The following is a 9291-nucleotide window of genomic DNA, read 5'->3' as shown; positions in this document are numbered from 1 at the left end:
GCTTTTGAGTTTTAAATTTTCTCCACCTCCCTCCCATCTCCTCTCCCCAAGACAGCATGCAATCTGATAGAGGTGCTACATATACATTCTTATTTAACATATTTTCACATTAGTCATATAGTAAGGAAGAATTAGAATGAATGGGAGGAACCACAAGAAAGAAGAAATAAAAAAAGAAAAGAGAGAGAGAGCAAATAGTATGCTTTGATCTGCATTCAGATTCCATAGTTCTTTCTTCTTTGTGGATAGCATTTTCCATCATGAGGCCTTTGGAGATGTCTTAAATCCTTGTATTGCTGAGAAGGGTTAAGTCTATCAATATTAGTCATCACACAACATGGCTGTTATTGTATACAACTTTCTCCTGCTTCTGCTCATTTCACTCAGCATCAGTTCATATAAGTCCTTCTAGGTTTTTCTGAAGTCTGTCTCCTCATCATTTCTTACAGCATAATAGTATTCCATTACATTCACATACCACATCTTGTTCAGCCATTCCCCAACTGATAGGCATCTCCTCAATTTCCAATTCTTGGCCACCACAAAAAAAGAGCTGCTATAAATATTTTTGTACATGTGGGTCTTTTTCTCATTTTTATGATCTCTTTGGGATATAGTCCTAGAAGTGGTATTGCTGGGTCAAAGGGTATGCACATTTTTATAGCCCTTTGGGCATAGTTCCAAATTGTTCTCCAGAATGGTTGGATCAGTTCACAACTCCACCAACAATGCATTAGTGTTCTAATTTTCCCACATCTTCTCCAGCATTTATAATTTTCCTGTTTTGTCATGTTAGTTAATCTGATAGGTGTGATGTGGGTACCTAGGAGTTGTTTTGATTTGCATTTCTCTAATCAATAGTGATTTAGAGCATTTTTTCTGTATGATTATAGATAGCTTCAATTCCTTCATCTGAAAACTGTTTATTCATAGCCTTTGACCATTTATCAATTGGGGAATGACTTGTATTCTTATAAATTTGATTTAGTTCTCTATGTATTTTAGATGTGAGGCCTTTATCAGAGACACTGGTTGTAAAATTCTTTCCCAATTTCCTGCTTCCCTCCTAATCTTGGTTGCATTGTCCTTGTTTGTGCAAAAACTTTTCAAGTTAGTGTAATCAAAGTTATTCGTTTTGCATTTCATAATGTTCTCTGTTTCTTGTTTGGTCATAAATTCTTCCATTCTCCATAAATCTGACAAGTAAACTATTTCTTGCTCTCTCCGTCTGCTTATAGTATCAGCCTTTATATCTAAATCATGTGCCCATTTCGACTTTATCTTGGTATAGGGTGTAAGATGTTGGTCTATGCCCAGTTTCTGCCAACCTATTTTCCAGTTTTCCCAGCAGTTTTTGTCAAATAGTGAGTTCTTATCCCAGAAGCTAGGGTCTTTGGGTTTATCAAACAGTAGATTACTATAGTCGTTGACTACTGTGTCTTGTGTACCTAACCTATTCCACTGATCTACCACTTTATCTCTTGACCAGTACTAAGTAGTTTTGATGGCCACTTTATAATACAATTTAAGATCTGGTATAGCTAGGCCACCTTCCCTAGCATTTCTTTTCATTAATTCCCTTGATATTCTGGACCTTTGGTTCTTCCAGAAGAATTTTGTTATTATTTTTTCTAGCTCTTCAAAATAATTTTTGGTAGTTTGATTGGTATGGCACTAAATAAATAAATTAATTTAGGTAGAATTATAATTTTTATTATATTAGCTCAGCCTACCCACAGAGCTCACGTTTTTTATGAAGAAAACTCAAGGGCCCCTCCCCTGACCCAGTTCTAAAAAGGATATACCTCTGTTCTCTACCAGCCCTTATAAATTTGATGCTATGTGCCTCTGGGTTTTTTTGCTGCACGCTTCAGAGCCCTGTGCCCCACCACTACCACCAATCAATTGTTCCAGTATGCTCTGTTAGGCTCCAGCCATTCCCAGATTAGAAGCCATCAGGAAGCATCATTTGAAATGGGGATAAGCTAGAAGCCTTCCCAGTAAGATCAGGGGTGAAACAAGGATACCTATTATTATCACTATTATTCAATATTGTACAAGAAATGTTAGCTTTACTAATAAGACGAGAAAAAGAAAGTGAAGGAATTAGAATAGACAACGAAGAAACAAAAGTATCACTCTTTGCAGATGATATAATGGTATATTTAGAGAATCCTAAAGCAGGGATAGGGAACCTGTGGCCTTGAGTCCACACATGACCTTCTAGGTCCTTGAGTGTGGACTTTTGACTGAGTCCAAGTTTCACAGAACAAATCCTTTTATTAAGGGAATTTGTTCTGTGAAGCTTGGATTCAGTCAAAGGACCACATGTGGCTTCAAGGCCACTGGTTCCCCACCCCTGTCCTAGGGAATCAACTGAAAAACTTCAGCAAAGTTGCAGGATATAAAATAAACCACATAAAGCATCAGCATTTCTATATATATTACCAGCAAAGTCCAGCAGCAAGAGATTGAAAGAAAAATTCCATTTAAAATAACTGTAGACAATGTAAAATACTTGGAAGTCAGCCTGTCAGGACAATCCCAGGAGTTATGTGAACACAATTACAAAATATTTTTTACACAAATAAAATCAGATCTAAACCATTGGGAAAATATCAATTGTTCATGGTTAGACTGAGACAATAGAATAAAATGACAATCCTACCTAAATTAATTTCTTTATTCAGTACCACATCAATCAAACTACCAAAAATTATTTTATGAAGCTATAAAAATCATTAACAAAATTCATCTGGAAAAACAGAAGGTCAAGAATTTCAAGGGAATTGATGAAAAAAAATGCAAAGAAAGGTGGCCTACCTATATCAGATTTCAAACTACATTATAAAGTGTCAATCATCAAAACTATCTGGGACTGTGGTGAAACAGAGTGGTGAATCAGTGGAATAGATTAGGTACACAAGACATAGTAATAAATGACTATAGTAATCTACTGTTTGATAAACACAAAGACTCCAACTTCTGGGATAAGAACTCACTCTTTGACAAAAACTGCTGGGAAAACTGGAAAACAGTATGGCAGAAACTAGATATAGACCAACAACTTATACCATATACAAAGATAAAGTAAGATAAAAATGGGTACATGATTCAGACATAAATGGTGATACTATAAGCAAATTAGAACAAGGAATAGTTTACCTGTCAGAATTATGGAGGGGAAGAATTTATGACCAAACAAGAGATAGAGAACATTATGAGACGTAAAATGGATGATTTCGATTGTGTTAAGTTTAAAAGGGTTTGCACAAACAAAAACAATGCAACCAAGATTAGAAAGAAAATAGAAACCTGGGAAACAATTTTTACAGCAAGTGCCTCTGATAAAAGCCTCTTGCTCAAATATAGAGAGAATTGACTGAAATTTATAAAAATACAAGTCATTCCTCAATTGATAAATGGTCAAAGATATGAACAGGCAGTTTTCAGATGAAGAAATCAAAGCTATCTATAGTCATATGAAAAAATGCTCTAAATCACTGTTGATTAGAGTAATACAAATCAAAAAAAAAACTCTGAGGTACTACCTCTCACACCTATCAGATTGGTTAATATGACAGAAAAGAAAAATGATAAATGTGAGAGAAGATCTGGGGAAATTGGCACATTGGTGGAGTTGTGAATTTATGCAACCATTCTGAAGAGCAATCTGGAACTATGCCTAAAAGTCTATAAAACTTTGATCCAGTAATACCACTACTAGTCTATATCAAAAAGATCAAAATGGGGGTGGGGGGGAAGGACATACATGTACCAAAATATTTATAGCAGCCTTTTGTTGTGGTGGCAAAGAATTGGAAATGGAGGGGACACCCATCAGTTGAGGGAAATGGATGAACAAGTTGTGGTATATGAATGTACTGGAACACTATTGTGCTACAAAAAATGATGACAGGGATAATTTCAGAAAAACCTGGAAGGACTTACATGAACTGATGCAAAGTAAAGTGAGCAGAACCAGGAAACCATTGTACACAGTTAGAGAAACATTGTGCAATGATCAGCTATGATTGACTTAGCTCTTCTCAGCAATACAATGACCCAAAACAATTCCAAAAGACTCATGATGGAAATTGCTATCAACATCGACAGAAAGAACTAAAAGAGTCTGAATTCATATCAAAACATACTATTTTTCACATTCTGTGTTTTTTTTCATATTTTTCCCTTTTGTTCTCTTTCTTCTTTAACAACATGACTTACATGGAAATACGTTTTACATGATTGCACACAAATAACCTATAAAAAATTGCTTATCATCTTAGGGACAGGGGAGGGGAGAGAAGGAGAAAATTTGGAACTCAAAATTTTATTTAAAAAAATGAATGTTTAAATTTGTCCTTACAGGTAATTGGAAAAAATAAAATCCTATTTAAAACTGAATAAATAAATAAATGAGCTTCTCAAGGCAAGGAAGTGCTAGGGAAGGTGGGGAACATGGGATTGAATGCCTAAGGGGAAATGGACAAGAGTCCATGTCCCATCTGGATGGCAATTAGAATAGAATGCAGTTCTGGAATTCGAAGTGTAGGATATATTCCTGACTCCAGAGTCGGGGGGCAGGGAGGGAGGAGAGGTGTCAAAAGGGGGCAGAATATAGGAACCAATGCAAGGGAGAGGCTTTAGAACAAAGGTATCCAGGTCTGACTCATGTATCTGGTGTTTGAACTGCAACACAGTGGGGAACTACTATCTCATGCAACAAGGAAACTCTAAAATATGTCTGTGTAGATGCAGAGAGAGCACCCACGAGAGGTGAAAGGGGGAAAAATGAATAGCTTTATTACCTACTGGATACTGCAAAGAAACAAACGAAGAGCAAGGAGGCCAGAGCATTGCAGGAAGGACTGCTGCTGCTGCTGCTGCTGCTGCTGCTGCTACTGCTGCTGGGAGCTGGGAAGATCGGCAGAGGAGACAGACAAGGGGAGATGCACAAAGACCACCACCTACCTCAACTTAGGAGCAGCTGCAGCTTCCACAATCTGGAGCCCCACAGGACAGTAAGTGGCTGAGGCTGTTCAGGGCTCTGGGAAGGGTCCCCTGTCAGCAGGCAGCACCTTTGATGAGCTTTGACAACAGTGATGTGAGCCTTGCTGTGAGGACACCGCCCTCCTGGGAAGTCAGAAGTTCTTATAATAGGACCACACTCTGTAACCCTGCGCTGGCTGGGTCCAAGTGTGGATGCAGCAGGGCTCAAGATCAAGGACTATAGAGTACAGAGAGGAGACTGAGGCTATGGGTGAGGAGGGGGAAGCAGAATGGCATGAACACAGAACAGGAAATGAGGAGACATACTATGACACTGATGGACTGACCCCTGAGACTGTGTACAAGTTCTGAGTTTCTGCCGTGTGTGATGGTGGCTTGACCAGTGAGAGCAGTGACAAGGGTGACCCGCTCTCACACAGAGGTTTTTTTGTCCTCAATTAAGTAGTTGACTAAAGGCATGTTACCCAAAATATTTAAACATTTTCTGACAACCAGAATTCTTTCAGATCTAGTTACGATTTTTGGCTGCATCCATAAAGACATACAGTTCTTGAAGGATGCAGAGCCCAGTGGCAGGAAGCTTTCACAAATCATTTATTCTTAACCATTACTTTTCTAATCTGATTCCAAGTCTCCTCTAGGATTACTCCATCATTAACCCAATCTCAACCAAGTAGTTTGAGGGAGAAAAAAAGAAATAAATAAAAGAACTGAGAAATAAAGGTTATTTAGAAGGAGCAGAGAGATGAAAAATAACCTGTGCAGACATTAGGGGTTTTTAATAGAAATTTAATAGAAATAGAAAAGTTTCAAATATAAGCCAGTCCTTATTTTTAAAGCATCCTTAACATATCTAGAGTCTCCCTTAGTTTGGCAACATACAAATGTGTTGTGTTTAAATCAGTTTGTTGCCCAAACAATTATGTTTGATATACTTGGAAAAGTGAAGGACTGAAAAAAAGCAGAAAAATTTAGGAGATCAAATAACTTGCCTTGTCCCCATTAGGAAAAAAAAAGGGGACCCTCTTTTCTTCCCGTCTTTTTTTTTTCTATACCTCCCCATGAAACTTTTAATATTTTTCTCCCCTGACCTTCATGTGTATACATAAAGGGATAATAAAAGGGATTATCTCATTCATGGATGAAATCCAAGGAAGGTGTTTATGTTTTTATTTTGTTAGACACACTCTCCCCTGCCCCCATTCAATACAGGTCAGTGGCTCTTTATGGCCTCCAGCATCCAATATAAAATCTTCAGTTTGGTTGTTAAAGCCTTTCATAGCATGGCCCCTTCCTATCTTTCCAGGATTCCTCCACCATATTCCCCTCCATGTAGTCAGCAGTCCAGTGACCCTGACCTTCCTGTACCTAGCTTTTTCACTGGCTATCATCCCATTCTCTCCTTGCCCATTTTAGCCTTCAGGCTTTCCTGGCTTCCTCCAAATTGTGCCAACTCCAAAGGTGCTAAAATTGCACCTTTTGTAAGAAGCCTTTACCCATTGTCCTTACTGAAAAGTGCCTTCCCTCTGTGACTATCTCCACTTTATCCTGGACACGTCTTTTCTGCACAAAGTTGTTTGCATATTGCCTCCCACATTAGACTGAGAGTTCTTTGAGAGCAGAGAATGTCTTTTGCCTTCCTTTATATCCTCAGTGCTTAGCACAGTGCCTGGCACAAAGTAGGCTCTTAATAAATGTTTCTTGATTTGACCATTTTGTCCCATGGTTTCATTTTCATATGGGTGCCCAAGTCCAATTATACCTGATTAGATCATAGGGCCTTTCGGGTCATATACTTCCCTTGTCTAAGACTTGCTGACAGTTAACAAATCATGTTCGTTTGGAGGGTGAAAATAGGAACTACAATCATTTCATTACCTCAACTTCCAATAATATGGTGACTTAGCATTAGAAAGGCCCCAACTACTTTGAAAGGGAAATCAAGTATCACAAACTCTGGATAAGAGACCCTGCAGTTTTGTCTAAAAGGACTTTCACAATTTCACAATGGTAAAGTTATGGAGTCACACTCCCTCGTTCCCTATCCTTGAACCTTGAACCTTCTCATTCTGATTAGCCCTGCTAGCTGAAATACTCCCCCAGAATCTTTCCCTTTTGTCCTTGGAATAGTCCTTTTCTCTAGATAAGGACTGCAGGGTGGGGTTTTGCCCTTACAGTGGGAGTTTTAAAGAACTATCAAGAGAAAGGGAAAAAAAAACATAGAGAGAGAAGGGAGGCAGTGGGGCCTCCTGGCCCTTTCCCCCACAACTTTCCCTCACCTCCCACATCAGCACTTCCTCTCCTCAAGCCTGTCCCTCTTCCCTGGGACTCTGGTGAGGTGAAATACAAAGTGGAAAGAGGCAAGTCATGAGACTATGGCTTCTTCATTTTTGTTGTTTAAGGTTAGTTTTTGCTCAGGTGTCTTTACTGTACTATACTTCTGTACTATACTTCCAAGGGCAGAATTATTGCAAACTGGGGCTTCTTACTCTATCACGTTGTTTTGATTTGCATTTCTCTTATTATTAGTGATTTGGGACTTTTTTTTAATGTGGTTGTGACTTCTTTACAATTCTTTAGAGTGTTGTTTGTTCATATCTTTTGTCCATTTGTGTATTGGGAAATGACTGCTATGTATATGTTACATATACAAACACATACCTACATATATGTTAGTGTTAGTTGTTTATATATCATGGTTAGAAAATCTTATCAGAGAAAGTTGACCCAAAGGTTTTTTTTCCCCATTTAACCACTTCCCTTCTTATCCTAGATGCATTAATGTGGTCTTTGCAGAAGTTTTTCAGTATCAAATATTCAAAGTTATCTAGTTTAACTTCTGCAATTCATGAAATCACAGAACCAAATTAGCCCAGAGGGTCTAGTATGAGTAAAGAATAATCAGAAATCCTAATTTAGATGTTTTAGTATCATCTAGATCGCACGAGGTAGAATCTTTGGTATGAGTGGTACGTGGGTACCAGCATCAGTGACGACCCCTCAGGACATGATCCCCCCCTTTTTCTTTCCTTTAGTTGTATAAGCAGAAATCCCTGAACTAAAGTATATTCTGTTTATCTCATCCTCTAGCTACATGACCTTGGGTAGTAGACTGAAGTCATAAGGCCTCAAAAGGGGAACCTGTTGTGGTTACTGTATTCCTTTGTTCTCTTCCTTGCTGGGGAAGATTTATGAGAATAGATTGTGCCCCTGGGGCTCAGCCAATGGGCCAAAAGGAGGGGGTTAGGATGGGCTATTGCGCTAGGATCTATATAAACCTATTTTGAACAAAGCACTCTTGCACTCTCTGACTGACGCCACTTTGGGCGACACAGGGGTGTCCTTTCTCGAGAAAGCCAATAAAGCAACTTTCCTTCTTGCAATTATGTCAAGACTCTGATTCAAATTTGGGTAGGTGGTCTTTTGTCCCACACAGGTATGTATATCTACCACACTACTATGTGTTATTTCTGAATTTACACTTTCTTTCCCCCCATAGATAAATATTCTCATTTAAACCTGAGGTGGCAAGAGAGACTGAAGAGGGCGATAGATTCAAGTACCAAGATAGGGTTGAATTTGCAAAGGAAGAAAGAAAAGGCAATGAGAGATACAGGCTGATCTTTCTCTAACCCAAGGAGAACCAAAAAAGTCAGGAGGCCTGGTGCTGCCCTTTACTTGGGATTTGGAGATCAGCAAAGCTTTAACATTTGAGAGTGCAAAAAAGTTCTGGGGCCAAAGGCAAGTTCTCCAGGTTGGGATCAAATTTACAATTCTTTGTTTGGCTTTTAAGCCCTTTATAACCTAGCAACATTTCAATCTCTTACACCTGGCTTCCTCCCACCTACACTACAATCCAGTGAATGGTAACAACTAGCAATTACATACTGCATTAAGGTTTACAAAGCATTTTTACTAACAATATTTCATTTTATCCTCAAAACCATCCTGGAAAGTTAGTGCTACTATTATCCCCATTTTACAAATGTAGAAACTGAGACAGACAGAAGAGATGTGCCCAGGATCATGGTTTGTAAGCGCCAAAAGTTGATTTTAAACTCAGGTCTTCACAACTCTAGGTCCTGCACTTTTATCCACTATGCCACTTAACTTCACTGACTCTGAACATCTCGCTGTTTCTTCATCAAGACATTACATTTTCCCTGGCTGTCCTCCATGACTGGAATATTCTCCCTCCCTACCTCTGCCTCCTGGCTTCCCTGGCACCCTGGAGACCTAGCTAAAAATCTCACCTTCTACTAGAAGCCTTTCCCCTTC

The sequence above is a fragment of the Vombatus ursinus genome, unplaced genomic scaffold (genome assembly GCF_900497805.2).
Source record: "Vombatus ursinus unplaced genomic scaffold, bare-nosed wombat genome assembly UNPS02014852.1, whole genome shotgun sequence".
NCBI classification, from domain to species: Eukaryota; Metazoa; Chordata; class Mammalia; order Diprotodontia; family Vombatidae; genus Vombatus; species Vombatus ursinus.
The sequence above is the reverse complement of the archived record's forward strand: the minus strand, read 5'-3'. Positions refer to the sequence as shown.